Source organism: Macaca fascicularis, chromosome 4 (genome assembly GCF_037993035.2).
Source record: "Macaca fascicularis isolate 582-1 chromosome 4, T2T-MFA8v1.1".
NCBI classification, from domain to species: domain Eukaryota; kingdom Metazoa; phylum Chordata; class Mammalia; order Primates; family Cercopithecidae; genus Macaca; species Macaca fascicularis.
The window spans coordinates 158508360-158533062 of record NC_088378.1 but is presented as its reverse complement, the minus strand read 5'-3'; the positions used below and the strand labels follow the sequence as shown (position 1 = coordinate 158533062).

At 43.3% G+C, this 24703-nt stretch overlaps 1 long non-coding RNA gene across 1 annotated transcript; it reads left to right on the top strand.

Moving 5' to 3' along the window:
• Positions 1-1362: 1362 nt before the first annotated feature.
• LOC102132022 (uncharacterized) lies at positions 1363-24703 on the top strand. Its single transcript, XR_006697437.2, has 3 exons — positions 1363-1805; positions 14379-14458; positions 24593-24703. It is a non-coding gene; the product is annotated as an uncharacterized lncRNA (long non-coding RNA).

The following is a 24703-nucleotide window of genomic DNA, read 5'->3' as shown; positions in this document are numbered from 1 at the left end:
ATATAACAAGAAATAAATTACCAAAACGTGTTACAATATGGAAAAACTTAAAAAATATTACACTAAGCGAATGGAGCCAGACACATATAAATCCATTTAAATAAAATAACCAAAACAGGTTAAATGAACAGAGACAGGAAGTCGATTGTTGTTTGTGAAGGCTCAGGAGAGGGAAATGGAGAGTGGTTAATGGGGATGCCTTTCCTTTTGCGGGGGATGGAAATATTTAGGAACTAGATAGAGATGTGATTGTACAACACTGTGAAAGTACAAAATGCCATTTAATTGTTCACTTTAAAATGATTTGGTTTATGTTATGTGAATTTTACCTCAATAAAAAAGAGAGAGAAACAGTGAGAAAAAGAGAAACACCTGGCAGTTATACACTGCCAGCCATGTGCTAGGTCTACACTGCCATTAAAGATGGACTAGTTTTAATATTTTGATGAGCTCAGGCCGGGCGCGGTGGCTCACACCTGTAATCCCAGCACTTTGGACTTTGGGAGGCCAAGGTCGGCAGATCACCTGAGGTCAGGAGTATGAGACCAGCCTGACCAACATGGCAAAACCTGGTCTCTACTAAAAATACAAAAATTAGACCGGGCACAGTGGCTCATGCCTGGAATCTTAGCATTTTGGGAGGCCAAGGGAGGTGGATTGCCTGAGTTCAGGAGTTCAAGACCAGCCTGGGCAACCCAGTGAAACCCCATCTCTATTAAAATACAAAAAAATTAGCCTGGTTTGGCAGCATTTGCCTGTAGTCCCAGCTACTCGAGAGGCTGAGGCAGGAAGCTTGAACCCAGGAGGCAGAGGTTTCAGTGAGCCAAAATTGCCCCATTGCACTCCAGCCTGGGCAACAGAATGAGATTCTGTCTCCAAAAAGAAAAAAAAAATTAGCTGGGCTTGGTGGTGAGCGCCTGTAATCCCAGCTACTTGGGAGGCTGAGGCAGGAGAATTGCTTGAACCTGTGAGATGATGGAGGTTGCAGCGAGCCGAGATTGTGCCACTGCACTCCAGCCTGGGCAACAGAGTGAGACTCTCTCTCTCTCTCTCTCTCTCTCTATATATATATATGTATGTATATTTTGATGAGCTCATTAAATACATTCACAATTTTTCCATAAGGTAGGGATTAATAACACTCACTTTTAAAGAAAAGGAGTTCATGGAAAAGAATCTGATTGTTTCTCTGTTTTGTTGTCACTTTGTGTTTTGCCGAGTTCATCCAAAGAGTTCCTTCAACAAGCAGAACCCAAGGAAACATGCGTGAGGTTACTTTAAGGCTTGGAGACTTCTCAGCTAAAGGAAGTGGGCCAGGGAAGGGCTAGGTGCTCTGACATTCCAAATATAGTCTGCTTGGCCACTGAGGAAGAGAGATTTGTTGCTAGCAACAAGTACTTAGAATGTGTGTGATTTGGCATGTCTCAAACTGTGAAGTAGATGCAATGCAGGCAAAAAATTGATGATGCTACGGGGAGGGGCTGTGTAGGGTGTTAATCGCCATCTGCAGTGCCTGGAGGTGGGGTGGGGAGAAGTGAAGAATCTCTTCCTTTTTAATAGATTTTCAAGATGGGAAAATCATATTGCAACCCACAGGCATTTGGAAACAATTTGTGCCGAAGACAGAAAGTACACCTAACGTTAAGCTGAAAAAACTGGACGCTCCCAGCAAACTCACTTTGCAGATTCCTGGATGTCAGAAGAAAACGCCAGAGGATTTCACTTGGCATTGACCCCTTACTACTTCCAGCCACTTGCCCCGGACAGTAGACAGAAGGAACAGAAAGCAGAGTAGCTTAAGAGGAGTAAGTACCAATGGCTGTGGGACTTCAAATCACCACCTAAGATTACTTCTTTGATTTCTGAAAAAGTAGGTCAAAGGAAGACGTCAGGTGAGATGTGAATGGGGAAATGGGGGTGGGGGAGGAAGAGTTAAGCCTGATTCACCACCCTATAGGCATGTAGTGAAGCAAATTCTTTGGCACTGTTTATAATTTACTTTAGAAAGCACGCTTGTGAAATCTTTAAGAATCATGAATGTTGTCTCCGGAAGAAGTAGGTACATCTTGGTAAGTAGGTAAAGATTCAAGCCCAGATCTTGAATCTTTACTTTAATTCTGCCTGGGACAAAATTACAGTATGAATGTTCAGTTGAAAGTGCAAATTAGCATAGAATCATTGGTCCAAAAGTTGAAAAGACTTTTGACTAAATCCTAGAAGAAAGATGAATGTAAAGTTACAGATAGAAAACCTTAGACTCATATTTTATTTCTTAAAACTCTAAAACTCTGAGCTTTTATCCTTATTCAACCATCAAATTGATCAGCACTTCCTGTTGAGTTAAACTCTGAATTGAGGGTCTTTTTGCCCTTGCCTACCTTCATTCAGGCCTGGGTTATTTCTTTTCCTTTTTTTGTAACTGGTTTATTTATTTATTTATTTATTTATTTATTTATTGCGGTAAAATACACGTAAAATTAATATTTTAAACATTTTTAAGTGTACAATTCAGTGCATTTAGTACATGTGCAATGTCGTATGACTATTCCCACTTCCTTTATAGTTCTAGAGAAACAGAATGTTAAGGATGAAGTCCAGGTGCTGTGGCTCGCGCCTGTAATCCCATCATTTTGGGAGGCCAAGGTAGGACGATCGCCTGAGCCCAGGAGTTTGAGAGCAGCCTGGGTAACATAGTGAGACCTCATCTCTACGAAAAATAAAAAAAGAAAAAACTAGCCAGGCATAGGGTAGTGTGTCTATGGTCCTAGCTACTCAGAAGGCTGAAGTGAGAAAATTGCTTGAGCCCAGGCAGCTGAAGCTGCAGTGAGCTGCGATAGTACCACTGCACTACAGCCTGGGCAATAGAATGAGACCCTGTCTCAAAAAATTAAATTAAATTAAATTTAAAAGAAAAAAAAGGAATATTAACGATGGGTTTTCTGAATTGGTTCTGTGGTTTCTGGAATTGGCTGTCTAATCTGATTAGATTTAAAGATGCTTATGACTTTATTTTTAGTAGTAATGAGAGCACCGGTAGTCCATGGCATGATCTTACAATAGAGATATGTAAAATACCACCATTGGATACTCCTTAGCAACCTCTTACAAGAAGCAAGGAGCTGGGGGTGGTTGTGGGGGCTATGTATATACTTATGAACAATTTTTTTTTTTTTTGCAAACTAACAAGTATAATGAGATTGGCTGGTTGATCCAAATGTCACTGGACAAAGTGGGGAAAGAAAAGGATGAGCTCAGGGATTTGAATCTTCAGTTTAAGCCCCATGTACAAAACCTGAAATCTTCTATGTGTGCCCTGAAATATCATTATTGCTTTTAGCAGCAGGGCTATGATTGCTGAAAATCAAACACAGAATCTTATCCTGAGACTGGCTGAATTACTGCACAGGTTAAACTCTCAGCCTCACAGGAAGTCTAACGTTGAAGTGAGGAAGATATGCACTTTGATAGTTGGAATGGGGATATGTGGGAAGACCTGATGAAACTGGGGAAATCGAGCCCCTGGAATCTGATAAATATTTGCCAGTGGAAGAGGCCTCTCTATCCTTTGTGGAAGCCACCTTCCCACTCCCAGTGGTAGTGGCCTCTTCAGCCCCTCACCTCTCATCTGATGGGATTAAACCTGCATTGTCCTAGAAAACTGTAATGACCCCCTCTGTGGTAGATGACATGCTAGACAATGATTCTCCTCAAGACCCATTTCTATCACCCCTCTTTGCTTCTAGACCCATAACTTGATTCAAGTCCTAGTAGGCTCCTGAAGGTAAGGTACAAAATGTAACTCACAAGGAAGTGTACTACAGTTCAAAAGAACTACTGGAATTTTCTAATTTATAAAGATAGAAATCTGGGAAACATGTGTGGGAGTGGATATTGAGGGTGTGGGATAATGGCAGGAGGAATATAAAGTTGGATTAGGTGGAATTCATTGATGTGGACTCACTAAGCCGAGATTCTGTATTTAACATTGCAGCTCAGGCAGTTAGAAAGGGCTCTAATTGTTTGTGCTATACCTTAGTTTGCTTGTTCCCTTCAAATCTCGTGTTGTAATTTGATTCCCAATGTTGGAGGTGGGGAACAGTAGGAAGTGTTGGTTCAGGGGGCAGATCTCTCAGGAATGACTTGGTGCCATTCTTGCAAGAGTGAGTGAATTCTTGCTCTATTTGTTCCTATAAGAGCTGGTTGTTTAAGAGAGCCCAGTACCTCCCTCCCTACCACCTTTCTTTCTTACCGTGTGATCTCTGCACACACCAGCTCCCCTTCACCTTTTGCCATGAGTGGAAGCAGCCTGTGGCCCTCACTAGATGCAGATGCTGGCATCATGCTTCTTGTACAGCCTGCAGAACCATGAGCCAAAGAAGCCTCTTTTCTTTATAAAGTATCCAGCCTTAAATATTCCTTCATAACAACACAAAGGGACTAAATTTGGTTGGTTGGCTGAAACATAGACCAAAAGGTGGGCGATATTGAGTGAGTTCAAAATGCTAGAACTGCCCCGGTTTAATATAGAGGAAGTGATTCAAAGGCTTAGGGAGATTGAAATGTTAGAGGGGATTTGTCATTTAGTATCTTCCCCCTCACCCAGGGAGAGTCCAGAAGATATATTTTTCACCACAATTGTGAGACATAAATTTGTGAGGGAATCCCTGGTATCCTTGAAAAACTCCATGATCACTCTTCTCTGTAGGTGAGACTTTACAGTGGGATCCACAGTCACTGAACTGGGAAACCTAAATGCAATGGAGTGATTGGATCCTAGCGTGGCAGGAGCCATGTGGCAGCTCTTAACCACCAAAGGCAAAGTGAGTGTGGTCACCTTAAGGGACAGTAGAGTCAAAGCAGCAATCAGAATAGCCTGGCTTCCAGACCGATGGCATTAGCTAGTTGATCATGATGTTTTCAGAAGTGAAGCAGATAGAAAACCTACTAAATTGTTAATCGATCTGTGACAACAGCAACGTTCAAGTAAGCAAAAGTCTATCTTGAATCATAAAAGTGGGGAATCATGGCCCCTAAATGAATTCCCAGACTTAAGCCAGTTTACAGAGCCAGAACCCCTTGAATGAAAAGGAAACTGGGTCCCCTTGATGAAGGACCCTGGTACACTGCCAATAATTTATACTGTTACTTTTTCGCCAAGCCTCCCCAAAGGGACCTACGGCCTTTTACCAGGGTAAGTGTGGCTTGAGGAAAAGGAAATAATCAGATCTTTTGGGTACTGCCAGACAAAGGCTCTGAACTGACATGGAATCTAGGAGACAGGGACCATCATTTGGTCCACTAGCCAGAGTAGGGGCTTATGGAGGTGAGATGACCCGTGGAGTTTTAGCTCAGGTCTGTGTCCCATTGACCCAGTGAGTCTCAGAAGCCATTCTGTGGTTATTTCCCCAGTTCTGGAATGCATAATTGGAATAGATACACTCAGCAGCAGGCAGAATCCCCACATGGGTTACCTAATCTGTGGGATAAGGACTATTATGGTGGGAAAGGCCAAGAGGAAGCCACTAGAACCGCCCTTATATAGGAAAATAGTAAGCCAAAGGCAATACTGCATCCCTGAAGGGATTTCAGAGATTAGTGACAGCATCGGAGATTTGAAAAATGCAGGGGTGGTGATTTCCACCACGTTCCCATTCATCTTGCCTATTTGACCTATGTAAAAGACGGTTGGATCTTGCAGAATGACAGTGAATTATCATAAGCTTAACCAGGTGGTGACTCCCCTTGCAGCTGCTGTACCAGATGTGGTTTCATTGCTTGAGCAAATTAGCATATTCTCTGAAACCTGATAGGCAACTATTGATTTGACGAATGCTTTTTCTTCATATCTGTCAATAGAGACTACCAACAGCAGTTTTCTTTCACTGCAAGGCCAGCAATACACCTTTACTGCTCTATCTCAGGGTTATGCTAACTCTCTCCAGCATTGTATTATAATCTAGTTCATGGGAGTCTCAATCACTTTCACAAGGTATTACATTGGTCCATGCGATTAATGACATTATGTTGATTGGACCTAGTGAGCAAGAAGCAGTAACTACTTTAGACCTATTGGTAAGAAATTTGCATGTAAGAAGGTGGGAAATAAATCCAACAAACTTCAGGGGCCCTCTCCTTAGTGAAAGTTTTAGGCATCCAATGTTGTGAAGCTTATTGAGATATCCGTTCTAAGGGAAGGCTAAGTTGTTCCATCTGGCCCCTCCTACAACCAAAAGAGAAGTGCAATGCCTACTGGGCTTCTTCAGATTTTGGAGGCAACATATTCTTCCTTTGGGTGTATTACTGTGATCAAAAAGCTGCTAATATTGAGTGGGTCCCAGAACAAGAGAGGACTCTGTAACAGGCCAGGCTGCTGTGCAAACTGCTCTGCCGCTTGGGCCGTAAGATCCAGCAGGGCCAAGCAATGGTGCTTAGAGTGTCAGTGGCACATAGGGATGCTGTTTGGAGCCTTTGTCAGGCATCTATGGGTGAACTGCAATGCAGGCCTTTGGATTTGGGAGCAAAGCCCTGCCAATCTCCACAGATAACTACTCTACTTTTGAGAAACAGCTTTTGGCCTGCTGCTGAGCCTTAGTAAAGACTAAATGCTTAACTATGGGTTACCGTGTTACCATGCAACCTGAGCTGCCCATCATGAACTGGGTGTTTTCTTACCCAGCAAGTTATAACATCAGGTGTGCATAGAAGCACTCCATCATCAAATGGAAGTGATTCGACTGATTGGGACTGAGCAGGTCCTGCAGGCACAAGTGAGTTACATGAAGAAGTGACGCAGATGCTCATGGTTCCCACTCCTGCTACACTGCCTTATCTCTCCCAGTCTCATGAGGAGTTTCCTATGATCAGTGACAGAGGAAGAGAAGACTTAGGCTTGGTTTACAGATGGTTGTGCACAACATGCAGGCACCACCTGAAGGTAGACAGCTGCAGCACTGCTGCCCCTTTCTGGGACATCTCTGAAGGATGGTGGTGAAAGCAATTCCTTCCAGTGGGCAGAACTTTGAGTAGTGCACCTTGTTGTTCACTTTGCTTGGAAAGAGAAATGGGTTGACATTTGTTTATCCTCATTTATGAGCTGTGAGCAGTAGTTTGCCCGGATGGTCAGGGATGTAGAAAGAGCTCCACTGGAAAATTGGTGACAAAGAAATTTGGGGAAGAGATATGTAGGTAGACCTCTCTGAATGGGAAAAAAAAGTCAACATAATTGTGTCCCATGTGAATGATTGCCAAAAGGTGACCTCAGTAGAAGAGGATTTTAATAGTCAAGTGGACAGAATGACCGATTCTGTGGATACTAGTTAGCCTCTTTCCCCAGCCATCCCTGTCATCGCCCAATGGGTTCATGAACAAAGCAGCCATTATGGCAGGGATGAAGATTATGCCTTGGCCCAGCAACATGGACTTCCCACTCACCAGTGCTGACCTGACTATGGCCACTGCCAAGTGCCCAATCTGCCAGCCTCAGAGAACAGTGCTGAGCCCCTAATATGGGAACATTCCCTAGATGATCAACCAGCTACCTGTTTGCAGTTGATTACATTGGACCACTTCTATCAGGGAAGGGACAGCATCTTGTCCTTAGTGGAATAGACACTTACTCTGGATATGAATTTGCCTTCCTTGCCTGCAGTGCTTCTGCCAAAACCACCATTCATGAACTCACAGAATGCCTTATCCACCCTCATGGTATTCCACACAACATTACTTTTGACCAAAGAACTCCACAGCAAATGAAGTGTGGCAGTGGGCTCATGCTCACGGAATTCACTGGTCTTACCATGTTCCCCATCATCCTGAAGCAGCTGGCTTGATAGAACAGTGAAATGGACATTTGAAGACTCTGTCTAGTGCCAGCTAAGTGTCACTACCTTGCAGGGTTAGGACAAGGTTCTCTGTAAGACTGTATGCTCTGATTCAGCATTTAACCTATGATGCTATTTCTCCTATAGTCAGAAACTCACAGGTCCAGGAATCAAGGGGTTGAAATGGGGTTCTACCACTCACTATTCCTCCTGGTTACCCACTAGTAAATTTTGCTTTTTGTTCTCATGACTTCATGCTCTGCTGGCCCACAGGTCTTTGTTCTAGACGGAAGAATACTTCCACAGGGAGACATAGCAAGGCTTCCACTGAACTGGAAGTCAAGACTGCCATCAAACCACTTTGGACTCCTCATTCCTCTGAATCAACAGACAAAGAAAGGAGTTACTGTGCTGGTTAGGGTGACTGACTCTGACTACCAAGGGGAAATTGGACTACTACTCCACAACAGAAGTAAGGAAGAGTATTTCTGGACTACAGGAGATCCCTTAAGGCACCTCTTAATATTACCAAGCCCTATGATTAAGGCCAATGGAAAACTGTAACAACCCAAGCCAGGAAGGACATTGGCTCAGACTCTTTAGAAATGAAGGTTTGTGACCATCTGAGGCGCTTGTTGAAGGCAAGGGAAATACAGAATGGGTAGTAGAAGAAAGAGGTTATAACCACCAGCTATGACAACATGACAAGTTACAGAAATGAGGATTGTAATTGCCGAGTGTTCCCCCATTTTTGTTGTGTGTGTGTGCACATGCAATGCTGTTTCTATTATGAGGACCCTAAATCCCAGGCCATGAGTTTCATTTCAGAAGCAGGAGTGAAAAACACTCTTACAATACTACAACCCTTCAAATACCTCGCTCACATTCCAGGAAACTTGCAAAATATTTTTACTAGGAGACAAAAATTATTTTTTCATCATTGAATATCACACTGGTGACAGATAAAAGGAAATACTAGTAGAGGAGAAATATTAAAAACCTGGGAAAATGATTAGCCTACAAAGCAATAAAACATACACGTTGAAACAAGATTCAGTTTATACTGTCCACTTAATTGAAAAAGACCCTAACACTTAAGTTGCTAGTTGGGTTGTGTAAAATTTTTGAAAGCAATCAAAATTGATTAGCTTCTTTGATACAATGTTAAATGCTTATTAAAAACCACAAAAACACTCACATCACTGATAACATTGTTCAGCCAGTGACCACCAGAAATATACACATGCTAAGCTGGGTTTAATGCTTACAAGAAACCACAGAGTTGCTCAGTCGGAGCTTAGGAAGGACTTGTGATAGGATTTTGGCTCATATTAGGTGTTTAGGGAGAAGATTTAAGGAAGTGGGGCTTTGTTCTGGATTGGATGCTCTCAGGAAGTGAGAGTAATTCTATGAATAAATCTAATCTAGAAGGTGAAAAAACTAGAGCAAGGCTAAAGCTTAAAATGGTAAGGAAGCTGTGGCAATCATTCATTTATCCAGTATAGGAAGATGCTTGGGTCATTTTTGTGGTTTGTGCATTTGTCTGGATTCAGACATGATTGTGGAGTGGTCTTTTTCTTGTCCTGATCCTTCGTGGCCTCAGAGTGGCCTTGTCTGATGTTAGATTTCTGTGAAATTGTTTGTGTTCAGCAGGAGAACACATGGGCTAGCTGTGAGGGCCAGGCCTGCTCCTAATGTCAAAGGCTGCTTTTCTCTTCCTCACCTTTCAACCCCAACACTGTATGTATTCATCTACTTGGGCTACCATAACAAAATGCCACAGACTGGGAGGCTTAAACAACAGACGTTTATCTTCTCACAGTTCTGGGGGCTGTTAAGTCCAAGACCAAGGCATTGCAGATTTGATTTCTCCTGAGGCCTTTTCCTTGGTTTGCAGATGGCCGCCTTCTCTCTGTGTCTTCAAGTGACCTTTCCTCTGTGTACATGGAGGAAGAGAGAGAGCTCTGCTTTCTCCTTCTCTTTTTATAAGAACACCAGTCATAAGGATTTAGGCTGCCCCCTTCTGACCTCATTTAACCTGAATTACCTCTCTAACATCCCTATCTCCAAATACAGGGGGTTAACACTTCAATGTATGAATTTTGGCACAATTCAGTTCACAGTACTGTGCATTGGTCCAGATTTCTGGAGAGATCTTTCACAGAAGGTTAAAAAGAATGCACATGTTGATGGTGGTATTATCTCCCATAGTAAAACTTAGAAATAGGCAAATATTTAACAAAGCAGAATGGAAAAAGCAGGTGAAGCCTCAGTGAACAAATGGGCTTAGGGGTACTCAAATGGTAGTAGGGCGGTGGGTTGATTGGTAGCTGTTTTAATTATTAATTTTTTATGTTGTTATAATACTGCTTTTGCAGCAATCATCATGCAAATACTTATGGGAAAGTTGATAAAGAGACTTAAACTTTTTCTCCCCTTGGAGTAAGTGAAAGCTAGCAAGTGCTCTGACAGCATGTTTTAGTGTACTTCTGTGGGAAACAATCAGAAGGGGGACCAACAGGGCTCTGAAAGTGGGGAGGGACTCCACTGCAGCAGGAGCATCAGCAAAGGGCCAGAAAAGGACAGCTTGGGAAAAACCTGGCAAGCACCCCACTTTCCTGATTTAGCCTACTGTGGGCTCTGCGGTATAGCCTGTGATGACCCAAATCATTTCCCGGATTCTGCCTTCAGAACTGAGCTGAGCCCCTGTGTGATGCTGCTGCAGTGCCCCCAAAACAGATGGGAAGGAAGCATAATTGAAGAAATAATCCCCCATGGTGGCCCGCCTCCCCGCCCCCGATGGAACTCTCACTCCATTAGAGCAAATATTCCCAGAGGTATAAGATGATGAATGAGAGATTCTTTTGTCTGATTTTGTTACTGCCCTCATAACCATTCTTTTAGTTTTCTCTTTTTACCTGGAAGAATTGCCCTCAACTTACGTAACAGGTGGAATAGACCCTTGATTTAGATCTCGAAGTGCTCAGGAGCCCTAAGCATGTGGCCCATACCCATTTTAGGACAGATGGTTATGGCGGAGCACATACTGTAACCTTCACTGGCAAAACAGAGTCCAATGCTACTATCTGGGCCAAATCTATTTATAGGATCGAGTCTCCAATCTCTCATAACAACTGATTTCCCCTAATCTTTATGGTGAGCCTAAGTGCCGGCACAGCCCCATAACCCCGAGCCACTCAGACCTCCCCGCAATGCTGTCCTCCCACCCCACTCTGTTATGCGGGGTCCTCTGGAGGTTAAAAGAATTTATTTTGAAATGAAATGGCAAGTGGAAAAAGCTTTTATTTTCATATGGGAAAAACCTCATGAAACATTTTTCTCTTGATTAGTGTTCATAACAGCAGCCTGGAATGCTTTCTGCAACCAATTTGTAGATGTTCTTATAAAACAGATCTCTCTTCTTGATCTGATTTTTCCCCCTGCACATTTGTTCTGCTCAAACCTTTCAGCACATTTGTTAACTTGAGTGACATCTAAAAAAATCGCCACCCCATTAATGTGGAGTCATCCAATCCATGGGGCTGTGCATCACTCCTTTAATTGGGATGGCTTGGTTCCCTCCCAGATGTTCCCTCTCAGCAGATACCATTGTGTTTTAAAACTCTGGATAATTATAGCTCTGTAAACGGAGAGGAGATTTGTTGGCTCCAGCCAGCTCCTGCTCCTAATGTAATAGCTTCATTGTTTAGTAATCGCCCTATTCACAAAGCAAAGGGTTCCGTGTCAGCAAAGACATCTATTCAAAGCACCTTCCCTGTGCTGGATAAACACTGGCAGAAGCGGTCTACTAGGCGAACCAAAACACTCACAGGGGACTTGGCCACAGGGCTGCTTTTCCCTTCTCAAATGGGACCGTTCATCAGAAATGTCTTCACCTTTTCTTTCATGACCAACCAATCAGCCTGCAGGCAGAGGCTTTTGCTTTGCTGGTGAAATCCTCGATAAACGCTAACAAAAAACTTAGTGGGAAAATTTTGTGGGAAACTCTCTGCAGAAGCAGAAATGAGGCGAAGGGGCTAAGCTGAGATGCCAACCGGTGGGGAGTGATCCACACATGCTGTCCCCAAGGAGGACAGGGAAAGATAAATGTCCCTAAGCTGTTTCCTAGAAAAAAAAATCCAGAACAATTTCTGGGAGTGCTGTGGGAGAGAGTCAACAGTGGCCACACAATGTAGGAAGAGGTAGTGAGGTTCTTAGATTCTTTTGAGAATGTTCACTGGAGTTTAGACCCTGAGTTTTCTAGCCAGTGGGAGCCCAGTGAACGTGAGAGCCCAGATTTCTCTGGCTCTTGCGTATACCCACTAATGCAGGAGCACACATTCTCGGAAAATTCATCCCGCCTGTGCTGATGTTTCTGAAACTCCCTGGGAAATCTACTTAGAGGGTAAAGAGCTTGAGCCAAGCCTGATTTGCACTTAGATTCATGGCGAACCTAAGAGCCTAGCACTACCCTGTCATCATACTGAAGGCTCTCAGCAAACCACGCAATCTACACATGCCGCTTTGCAACCTCCTCATTTATCCTCGATCTGGTCCTGACCCTGCTGGCCTCAGGAGGGCAAGCCAGGATCTTGGGAGGGGGCAGAGGTGAACAAGAGAAAAAGCAGAGGGAGATTTTAAAAATAATTGCCGTAAGCGGTGTAAGTATAGAATATCCCGTGTGTGTATAAATATATATTATATAGGCATACCATACATGTATATATATACCTATATAATATATATTTACATATATATTTACATATATATATTACATATTACGTATGTGTGTGCTGCATATATGTATTGAAGGGATGGCAGCTTTGGCATAAAGATTGTTTAGAGGTGAAAATATTTAAAATCTTATCTGAACTTTCCTTATCTGACTAACAAAGAGTCTTTCAAAAATACAGGCTGCTATTAACCCTGCTTTGAGGGGTTTCCTGCGAATTCCAGGAAGTGGACAAATTGCCCCTTCCCATTAGCACAAGAAAAACTCACAGCACCTTACACATTTTCCCATCGAATCCGTAAATTCCTGCTACTCCCTTTTTTGTTATATTGGTACAAATTGAGCATCCTTAATCCAAAATCCAAACTGCTCTAAAAATCAGAAAGTTTTTGAGCACTGACAGGATGCCACAAGTGGAAAATTCCAGACACATATATGAATGGAACACAAACTTTGTTCATGTGCAAAATTCTTTTTAAAACTGTATGAAGTTATCATCTGTCTATGGGTATAAGTTGCATGGAAAACATAAATGAATTTTGTGTTTAGACGTAGGGCCTGAGATTCCCAAGGTATCTCATTATGCATATACAAACATTCCAAAATCTGAAAAAATCCAAAATCTGAAACACTTCTAAGTCCCAAGCATTTCAAATAAGGGATATTCAACCTGTATATAAACCTTTACCACTGGGTATTCAGTGAGTTACTCATTAGTGACGTCCAATGCACGTGTAAATAAACTTCCTTTTTTCTTCTGCTAATTTGTCTATTGCTAGTTAATTTGCAGGCCCCCAAGCACTCCAAACTAAGTGAATAGACGAAAAGTCTTCCTCCCAATAGTTAATATATATATAAACACTCATGCATAGACATATGTGTATATGTCAGTTCCTACAGGTTCCTATAGGTTATAGACCCCAGGAAATATTCTGGCGACCTGTCCCAGGGGTACCTTTGTCTCCCCCATATCCCAACACACAGTCACAAACCACCACTCAGAGTGGGTCTCTCTCCATCGGGGTCTGCTTCTGTCGGGTGGGCATCAGCTGTGCCCGTCCAGTCTGCTGGGCACTCACATCTTCCAGCTGAGGCCCATGGCCCTCCAGTCACCAGAGCCACTGAGCTGCCTATTGTTAACAGGAAGGAGGGAGGGAGCCCCTATTCTCTGTTGATTTTCTGTTGGAGATATTTTTTAAAGCATTCAAGCTTATGCACTAATGTTTTCTAGAGCTTTAATGGAACACCATTTCTATTGTTGTTTTGTTTTGTTTTTGTTTTGTTTCCCTTTAAAAATCTCCCCTTCTCCCCATGGAGATTATACCTGCATCTGCCAGGGCCCCACTGGGGAACCATCCCTCGTTCAGAGCCTACCAGCTCCCTCAGGCCTCTGCTCTGGTCGTGTTAGTGCTATTTCCCCAGCATCAGAACACTGCCTGGCACCTGGCCCAGGTCCACAATCCCTATCCATAATTCTAAAATCCCCAAACCTCTAAAAACACAAACATTTTTGTAACCACCTTGGTGGCAAAACACGAGGTGAAGTAAGGTTGCATTTATCCCACTTGGTGTGAATATTCATATATCTGGCTGAGACAGGACTGTGGAAATACCGTGTTTGATTTGCAAAGTGTTGCCTCCAACCCCTCTAGGGATGTTATATAATATTTGGTTTATGCACATTGCCTTTCTAAAACCTGAAAATTTCTGAATTCTAAAACATAACTGGCCTCAAGGGCTTCTGATATGTGCTTGTGGACTTAGGCACATGTCAATAAATACGTGCTGAATGCATTTCTGAATTCCTCCTTCTTTCCCACCTCCAGGGCTTGTTACAGGGTCAACTTCTCGGTGCATGGCTCCTTCCAGTCTGATAAGAACCATCCCTCAGCCTTCAGACGAACAGGTGAAGTATCTTTTCCTCATCTATCCTAGGCTTATGGCTTAGATCCCTATAACACAAGACAAATTAACAGGGGTGAAACATACACATTTCTTTAATAGAAGTTTTACATGACATGGAAACTTCAAAAATGAAGAGAAAATACACAGAGAAACCTGTGTATTTTCATGTTCAGGTTTGATGAAAGTGTGATTGGACAAAGGGAATATGATGTCATGGTAATAAACAGGGGATGGGGGGAGCTTTAGCAAGGCCTGTTTGTCCATATTCTTCTTGGTGTTTCTGTGTCTTCCTTCCTTTTCTCTGGGAGTAAGGAGGGCACCTGTCATATGAGGTCTTATGACCTGCTTCAAGGGAGAAGAGAGAAGGGAGAAGGCATGGTAGAAGTGAACTTCCTGCTTCTGTGCTTTTCCCAAATGCCAAGGTGCTGTATTTTAAGGGAGCATGTCCTGAACCCCATCACAGGCTTTTCGTAGGCCTGCCCAGGTTCAGTATGACCGCTGGGGATGAGCCACACGTGAACTGAAGCCAGGTCCCAACTACACATGGGAGTTTCATAAAAAGAAATCCACCCTTAACGTCACGTTAGGACAAAACAAGAGACTATTTTCAGATCTGAGCAGGCATTCAGGTCTACTGAGTTAGCAGAAAAAAATTTTTTTGAAGAAATGTAATCTAGTAGCAGTCATTTATAGACATCCTGAATACAGACATTTATCGACACTCCAGTCATACTGAATCAGCTTCAGATGGGAGTTCTAGAATCCTCTTATTATTATCATTTTAATCTTTCTCTCTTTTTCCTCCTCACTCTTCTGCCCAAGGTCCTGAGTCTACTCTCTGTATATCCCAAAGGGGACGTGCTTAGGTTTATTCTGCAGCTGAGGAAGCTCATGCTGCAGGGCCTGTCGCTAACACAAGCCTCTTTCAAGCCCTGCACCTCCTTTTGTATTTGAATTTATGAGTTCTACTCCTTCAAAATGACCTCCCAAGTTAATTAAGCTCTAGACTCCACAAAACATGACCCCTCCCCTGGGAGACGACAGGTACTGCTGGTCCCAAAGGGAAACCGTGGGTGGTTCCCTGTAGTCTTTTCCCATCGTCAGGGTGGAGCATCGATAAGACAACCCTTCCTCATGTTAATAACGATGAATCCTCACTGCATAACTTGGATATTTCATGCTAAAATGCTCCCCCACTTCCAGGAATCAGAGGCCTAAGAAAGGGAAAGTCTATACCTCCCTGAGATGGGATTTTTACCTCTCATTCATAGATAAGAAAAATGATGCTCAAAGAGCTTGACAAGGCGTTTATCTAAGATCATGCAGCTGGTAAGAGATCCAGTCAGAATGTGAACCTGGGTCCTCAACTCCTAAACCGGTGTTTCTTATTTCATCCTGTATTCCTAATTCATCAGAGGCAACCGTTTGAAGAAAGAAAGAATCTGGATCCTTCTGTTCAGAGTTAGTTAACTGAACATGCACTTGAGCATTGCAGAGTAACCTTGCCCTGACAGTGCCAACATTTTCAGTGAACACAAAGATAAGTTTTGAGGCCGCTTTCTCCCCTTTCACTTTTGTTTTTAAACCAATGTGTGTTTCAGCAGGAAAAGTATAGGATAAAATCCTTATACTTCAGGTGCTGATGTGCTTAAGCCACTTGACGCTTTTTGGCTTAATTTTTTTAAGAGGGCTTTATGACTTGGAGCTAGAGCAATCCTAACGTATCTGTGTTACGAACATGCTAATAGTTGTGCTAATGGCAGGGCGCAAAATCCAGAAAGGCCAGTAACTTGGGGCTGAGAGGCAGGATCTTCTTGTCACCCCTATGTGACATAAGGGTTCCAACAAGGTGGGCTTCCAGGTGTTGATCCAGTGGGGAGTGCAATGCAGAGGTGACAAGGAAGGGACACTCTATGAGTTTACAGGAGCTGTCATAACAAAGTACCACCAATTGAGAGGCTTAAAAAACCAGAAATTTATGGTCTTATCGTTCTGGAGGCTGGAAATCCAAGATCAAGATGTTGGCAGAGCCATGCTCCCTCTGAAGGCACCAGGGAAGGATCTAGTGTTCCAGGCCTCCCTCCTGGTTTCTGGTAGTTCCTTGACTTGTGGCAGCATGAATCCAACCTTCACATGGTGTTTTTCTTCTGTGTGTGTCTGTGTCTAAATTTTTTCTTTCCTTCCTTCCTTCCTTCCTTCCTTCCTTCCTTCCTTCCTTCCTTCCTTCCTTCTTTCTTTCCCTTCCTCCCTTCCTTCCTTCCTTCCTTCCTTCCTTCCTTCCTTCCTTCCTTCCTTCCTTCCTTCCTTCCTTCCTTCCTTCCTTCCTTCCTTTCTTTCTTTCTTTCTTTCTTTCTTTCTTTCCTTCCTTCCTTCCTTCCTTCCTTCCTTCCTTCCTTCCTTCCTTCCTTCCTTCTTTCTTTCTTTCTTTCTTTCTTTCTTTCTTTCTTTCTTTCTTTCTTTCTTTCTTTCTTTCTTTCTTTCTTTCTTTCTTTCTTTCTTTCTTTCTTTCTTTCTTTCTTTCTTTCTTTCTTTCTTTCTTTCTTTCTTTCTTTCTTTCTTTCTTTCTTTCTTTCTTTCTTTCTTTCTTTCTTTCTTTCTTTCTTTCTTTCTTTCTTTCTTTCTTTCTTTCTTTCTGAGTCTCACTCATTGTTGCCCATGCTGGAGTGCAGTGGCACTATGTCAGCTCACTACAACTTCTGCCTCCCAGGTTCAAGTGGTTCTCCTGCCTCAGCCTCCCAAGTAGCTGGAACTGCAGGCACACGCCACCACGCTCAGCTAATTTTTATATTTTTAGTAGAGATGGGGTTTCACCATGTTGGCTAGGCTGGTCTCGAATCCCTGACCTCAGGTGATCCACCTGCCTCAGCCTCCTAGAGTGCTGGGATTACAGGCATGAGCCACCACGCCTGGCCCAAATTTTTTCTTTTGATAAGGGCACCCAGTCATATTGTTATCAGGGACTCACCCTACTCCAGTATTACCTCATCTCAACTAATTATTATATTTGCAACAACTATGTTTCCAAATAGAGTCACATTTTGAGGCACTGAGGTTAGGATTTCAAAACATGAATTTGGGTCAGGAGAACATAATTCAGCCTGTCACAGACCAGCCTCTGGATCATCCTTTTCACATACAAAATGCATTCACCCAAACCCAACACTCCTGGAAGTCTTGATGTATTCTAGTATCAACTCTAAGTCCAAAATCTCATTTAAATATCATCTAAATGAGGTGTGTGTGACACTCAGTGTGATTCATTCTGGAGCAACATTTTTCTCTAGCTGTGAGCCTATGAAACCAGACAAGTTTACTTGCAAGATAGAAATGTTAGGACAGGTATAGGACAGACACGCCCATTTCAAAAAGGAGAAATCAGAAGGAAAAGGGGACTCAAAAGTTCTGAGCAGGTTCAAAACCTAGCAGGATAAATTCTATTAGATTTTAAGCTTTGAGAATAACCATCTTTGGCTTGATGCTCTGTTTTCTGAGCTCATTTAAATTATGCAGAAAAATTAATTTGCTCAAAGTCTACTGATTTAAAATATTAATCACATCTAAAAGAAAACACCTTCACAGCAACATCCAGACTGGTGCTTGACCAAGCAAATGAGCACAATAGCCTAGTTTAGTTGACACATGAAATTAACCTTTGCAGATACTTTTTGAGAAATTACCAAAATATATCCAAGATGCAAGAAAGTCAGGAAGAAGCTCTTAAGAGAGAAGGTGAAGACATGTTTTGGCTGCTTGTCTTGGCCTGTGTTCCAGAGGGGCAGGACTCAGAGGAGTCATCAACTAAAGATTGTACAAAGCCTACTTTTAATCTGTCACAACGGTTTAGATCAGAGGAATGCACAGAAAGAACTTTGTGCTTTTGGTTATGACAGAGCCAGAGAATTTTCTCTAGTGTCCAAGGTGAAGACCAGATGAGGTGACTAGGAAGTCAAGTGAAAATAGTGTGAGGAGTAGCCTGAGAGGTACCATAATATGCGATCCCAAAATATGCCTCTTTGGCGTATGGATTGTTTTGAGCTCGAGGCCACTGAGAACCAGCAGTCTCAGGAAAACTCTAAAACCAAGGCACATGGTTTCCCTTAATAAAGGAAATTTAGATTTGTAGAGATATCTCCCTCTGTCATACCAGGAAAAGGAGTACTCTTAGCAACTTTTATCAATGAAGAAGGTACTATTTTAAATCCACATAACAAACTTTACTAAACAACTCTTGTCTACCATACTTTTCCTGGTCACCATCCCATAACTTGCCTCCCCCAGAAACCCCTTTTCCTGTGTTTTATGTTAAGGTGGCATATAAGCCCAAGTTCTAACCACTCCTTTGGGTTACTCACCTCTGGGTACTTCCATGTGTAATCAGGATGCACATGTTAATAATCTGCTGCTTGTATTTCTCTTGCTAATCTGTCTTTTGTCAGCCCAATTTATAGGCCCCTGCTGAAGAATCTAGAAGAACAGTAGAAAAAATATTTTTTTTCCTCCCTTGTAAGCTCTAAAAGACAACTGACTGATCTAGGGTGTGCTGGGAGGGGGAAAGCCACTCGTGACCTCCTAAACGTGTATCAACAGACCAATCGTCTATTGTATTGTATTTGTCTGTCTGTCTATCTATCTATCTATCTATCTATCTATCTATCTATCAATCATCTATCTATCTTCAAGTGCCATGTGTTGGTCTTTTGCAAGGACATCTCCCCAGCAGGCAGCACAGGACCTTATGCCTAGCAAGTATTCAAGTAAGAGCTACTGAATGAAAATGTCAATGGACTGCACCCAGCTTCCTAAAGCTCAGTGGTGACTATATGTGTGTGTGTGTGTGTTTGTGTATGTGTATGTGTTTGTGTATTTTTGAGACCATCTCACTCTGTCATCCAGGCTAAAGTGCAGTGGCATGGTCACCACTTACTGCAGCCTCAATCTCCTGGACTCAAGTGATCCTCCCACCTCAGCCTCCTGAGTAGCTGGGACTACAGGCTAATTTTTTATTTTTAATTTTAGTAGAGACAAGGTCTCACTATGTTCTCCAAGCTGGTCTCAAACTCCTGAGCCCAAGTGATCCTCCAGCCTCGGCTTCATCCAAGTGCTGAGATTACAGGAGTGAGCTATTGTGCTGGTCAATAACAACATTTTATAGCAGGGTGAGGAAGATGCAATTAGTTTGTGGAGTGCAGTGAACCTATCTCAAAGCCATGTTTGTCAAGCCAGCACACTGTCTTTCCCTAGGTCATGTGGCTGTTTGCACAAGGCTGATAGCTGAAAAGAGACAGATGTTAAAGAACCCCCTGCCACCCCTTGGCTGCCACAAAAGCCTGGTGGTTGTGTGATCCTAAGTTAAGATAAAGTGAGTCGGAGGATGCCAGCCTGCTTTCTTCTGTTCTCAGTCTGTAAGCAGAGATCCTAATCTTGATGCAAAGTTGAGGTTCACTTCTGGACATGCTTTATTCTAAAGGGCATGGGGGGAGGAGAAAGGGCACATTCTGAGGAGGAGGGAGGCCTCCAAGAGAAATTCCTTCCTACTGGGCAAGGGCAGCAGCACGTTACCCACTTACATCCTCCTGGAAGCCTTCTGTTTGTCCGTCTGTCTAGGGCCCATCTTGTGTGCACTGAAGGGAGGGACATAGAGCAGGCAGCTTGGGTTTATGATGATATTTCCATGTCAGCCTGTTCGGCACCAATGCACTACACAAAACATACGACACGTGATATTCCTTTCCCTGGTATTGCTAACTTGAAATCTGCGTGGCTCAGGGGCCTCCTGCCTTTGAATAAGACTTGGGAGAGAACCAGACGGCGATCCGAGCCTCTAGCTTTCCATTGACAAGGAGGCAGCTCCAAACTGGGATTACTGATTTCCATTTCAAAACTGCGTTCAATTTAGTTGATTTAAACGACTTGACTTTCCTCTGTGAAATGACTGTGGCACGTGAGCTCAGCCAGTTGCTCTTTGAAAGGCATCAACACGCTCCCTGCAGGGACCGATGGAGCTCCGCCACCCATTGTTTATCTAAAAACAGCGTTTTATTATTGTCGCTCAATTAGTCCAGACAGCGGACACAAATGACTTTCAACAGCTACATCCTGATGCTCTGCATCACACATAAAATGCCAAAGATTGCTCTAATAGCTAGCTAATAAAATCAAAATGTGCCTTTGTTGACTCAAGATTACTCATATCGTCACTCTTTCTACCGAAATCTCTTCTTAATCTAATTACATACAATGTTTCCACTTTAGTAAAAGAACATTAACCTCAATAATCAACAATTCTGTCCTCAATTTATTTATGAGCAAGCAACCAAGATTTTTCTGAACGTAAACTTTGAAGGAGAGTTTATTTTCTATACACAAACTAGCATATTTTTTTCTCTCAAGGTCAAAATATTATTGCCTCTAGGGTTTTTCCCTTCAAGCTTTTTTTCTTCCTAAAAATTGCACAATCTGTCATTTCATAGACACCCATGAAAAGCCACTCCTAAGTTTCTCCCTGTTTATACTAACTGCTGTGAAAATGCTATTATACGCAAATATTTCAACTGTTTTGCAAACATATGCTTTCATACACTCATACTCACCGCAGGCACGGTTGCCTGAAATAGGAAAGGCCCTTTGAAAAAGAAATGAAATGCATTGAGCCTCTCAACATTTGTCATTTTTCAATTGCGTCTTGGAAGCATGGATGACTTTTAACATTTAGAAATTACATTTGCCAGTGATTGCACTAGAACTTGGTTCTTTGAACGAAAAGATCCCTGACACTCGATTTATACCTCTAATTTAGAGCATGGGAAAAGTTGAGGATCAGAGACATGAAGAGATTTAGCTCAGGTGAGTAACCACATGAGGGACTGGGACCCAGGTGTTCTAAGAGCTCCCTGGATGGGCGCAAACACAAAATACAAGAATTGGGGTAGTAAAGACACCTCCTTATGGTGCGGTCATGAGGGCCTGGATTCTTCAGTGAGGGTTTAGTTGTTTAGCCGGACTGAAGCTGCGCTTTGTGGCTGGCCGCCACCACCCACTCCATTACCTTCATCTCAAAACACACACATGCGGTCTTTGGTAATATAACATTTCTCAAGTTTTCATTTGAGTTTAAGGTTGGACTACATCCAGGCCAAACATAAAGAAAATCTCAAGGCCGGCCCTCCCCTCCTCATAAGCTCTGCCAATTTCCCTCAGGTTTCAGCATAGATGGGGAACCAACGTTACCTCACGTCTCCAGACTCCAACTCTGGGCAGGCTTGGTCTTGCCCCCTCTCTGCACCCTCCTTGGGGTGAGAAGAAAGAGGGTGGTGTTGGCAATGTGACAGGAATTCCTCATTTTACCCATAAGCAGAGAAATTACAATAAGTCAGGACTGAAGGCCAAAGTCAAGGAACCTGCAAGGGCAGTGGTAGGAGCCTGTGAATGAATGTGCATCTGGGAAGCCAGAGCTCTGTCCTCCTGAGCCCACTTCTTGCTTGTTACCTTGGACTGAGCCTCCAGCATTTTATCAGGAGAACCAGAAGCAGGAGCTCATGGCCAAAGAAGTGCCTAAGAGTCAAACAACCTTAACTTTGGTCCATAGCAAAATACATCTGTCACTTAACTAGCTCTAAGCATTTGGGCACAATTCTTTTTTTAACTAACTAATTAATTTTAGAGACAGAGCCTTGCTCTGACATTGAGGCTGGAGTGCAGTGGTGTGGCCAAAGCAAACTACAGCCTGGAACTCCTGGGCTCAGGTGATCTTCCCGTCTCAGTCCCTTGAGTAACTAGGACTATAGGCATGTGTCACTATGCGTGGTTAATTTTTAAAATTTTTTTGTAGAAACAGGGTCTCACTATGTTGTCCAGGCTGGTCTTGAACTCCTGGCCTCAAGCAATCCTCCCACCTCGGCTTTTCAAAGTGTTGGGATCACGGGCGTGAGCCACCACACCTGGCCATGGGCACATCCCACATTTTTTTCTAATTATGTTATCCTTACCTCTCGGTGGAACGGACTGCTCTTTGAAAAGCACAAAATGTCCCGTCGATGCAAATCCTTAGTTGCCCCAATCTCTTATTTTTGTGGAATGATGATGAATGCAAAGAAGAGGTAAGAGGCATCTAATGTCTGCAAATGAGTTAGAAAAAGAGTACTTTGGCAGGATCACAGGATTATTTTATTAATTATGAGCTATTACTTAGGGATCATATGTCCTGTGTATGCCTTTAAAAAATACTTTTTTTTTTTTTTTTTAAATCATGCTGTTATCCTTCTGGCCCTCAAATTCTTTCAGACTGGTGACAGTTGGTTGGTTTCTCTTCCTTCGCTGCCTGCCCTCACAGGGTGAAATACCATCCCCAACTGGGGGCTGCCATCCAGCTAGCTGCTTGGCTGGGTGGCGAGCTTCCTTTATTTCCACTGGCTAACGTCTCAACAGTACTGTACTCCGGCTTTTAAAACCTTCCGCAGGAAGCCACACAAATGACCCTCAAAATGTGTGGGTTTCTCTGGAACTCTTCACCTTGAATTTTTAAGCCCTCACCCTCTCTTAAGTTCTGGCCTCTCCTGCTTTCTGAAACCACAAGGCAGTTAGAGATTCTAATCTCACAACGCAAGTCACTTTGGCATTCACAGTCAGATGTCACCTGGGGTCACATTTGCCTGTATGTGGTGGAAAGTTCTAAGCAGTTGCAGTTGCTTTTGTGATATGCCAGTTGACTTGGAGAGACAGCCCCAAAACCCAACAGGAAGGTGGGTTTTCTGAGGCATGTTAAAAATATATTTACGTTTGTTTGTATGTGAGTGATTATTTTTAGTCTGCGGAAGAGGATTTGACAAGGATCTAGAGGCTCAGTGGGGGCTTGGCATAACTAGCGATATTTGTGCCTGGACAAAAGCAGTCATTTGGGCTCTTCTCTTGGTTGTTACCCCACTTTCCTTTCTCCTTGCCAGTCCCACAGTTATGGAGAAGGAGGTAACACGGAGCCCGGGTCTGCTTCTCCATGTAGTTTCTCTGTTCCTCTGTAGACTGCCTGCCACGACCAGCATGCCATTCTTGAGCAGCACATAGTTGAGCTTTTGGCTTCAGGAAGCTCTTTCTTGCTGTTAAGTGGCAAGGCTGTAACTTCAGAAGTCTCTGCCCTGTGGTGCTGTGCTCAGCATGGCCTGGGTGCTCAGTGGCTAGCAACTGTGAGCTCAAGCCTCACCTTCGGGCCATGCGAGCAGGTTGGCTGGACATCTATAATCTAGATAGTTCCTGCTTTGTTGTGGGATCTCCACCCACTGACAGGTGGCCAAGAAGTTTAAAAAGACATGCTGGTTCTTCAGAATCTGGTTTTATGCATTCTTTTCAGTTGGAATGACTGGGAAGTAGGGGAGAAAACAGAAAAGTGCACTGGTGCCCTCCTGCAAATGCAGCATCTGTCCCACCTCCATGCAGTCAAGCAAAGCAGAGGGAATGTGAACCAAAAACTTTAAGATGAGGTGAGGGGAAGACCCCAAAGGACCACTGGCTGACACTAACTCTGGGACCAATGGCAGGGCCCACAGCATTGACAAATCAACGGTGACCGCTCACAGCCTTTGGTACTTGTGCACCACGGATTGCATCAGTGGAGTTTCTCTTACAGATAAATGTACCAACCCTGTGTATGACTGACCCAAAGCAATGCCTTGCCAGCCCAGAGCTGCCATAGCAAAATACCACACACAGGGTGTCTTCAACAACAGAGTTTTATTCTCTCACACTCTTGGAGGCGAGAAGTCCAAGATCAAGGTGGCAATTTCATTCCTGGTGAGGGCTCTCTTCCTGGTTTGCAGACAGCTGGCTTCTGGCTGTGTCCTCACATGGCCTTTCCTCTGAGTGTGCATGAAAAGAGACAGGAGGAGACATCCCTGGTGTCTCCTCCTGTCTTTACGAGGCCACCAGTCCAATTGGATTAGGGGTCCACCCTTGTGATCCCACTTAACCTTAATTACCTCCTAAAGGCCTATCTCCAAATACAGTCATATTGAGGGGTTAAGACTTTAACGTATGAATTTGGTGGGGACACAGTTCAGTCCACAGCAAGTCCAGACAATATATAGCTGACTCACTTAGTGTTTGGACCATTCCCCTTACAAGCCCTTTATTATTTTCATGTACCCAGGTCCAGCTGTGCTCAAGCAGCAGCTGTATCTCGTTATCAGAGAGCTGCCCTCAGTCCAGAAACTATTTTGATAGTGCAATAATGAAGATTGACTTCCTTCTAGAAATGACA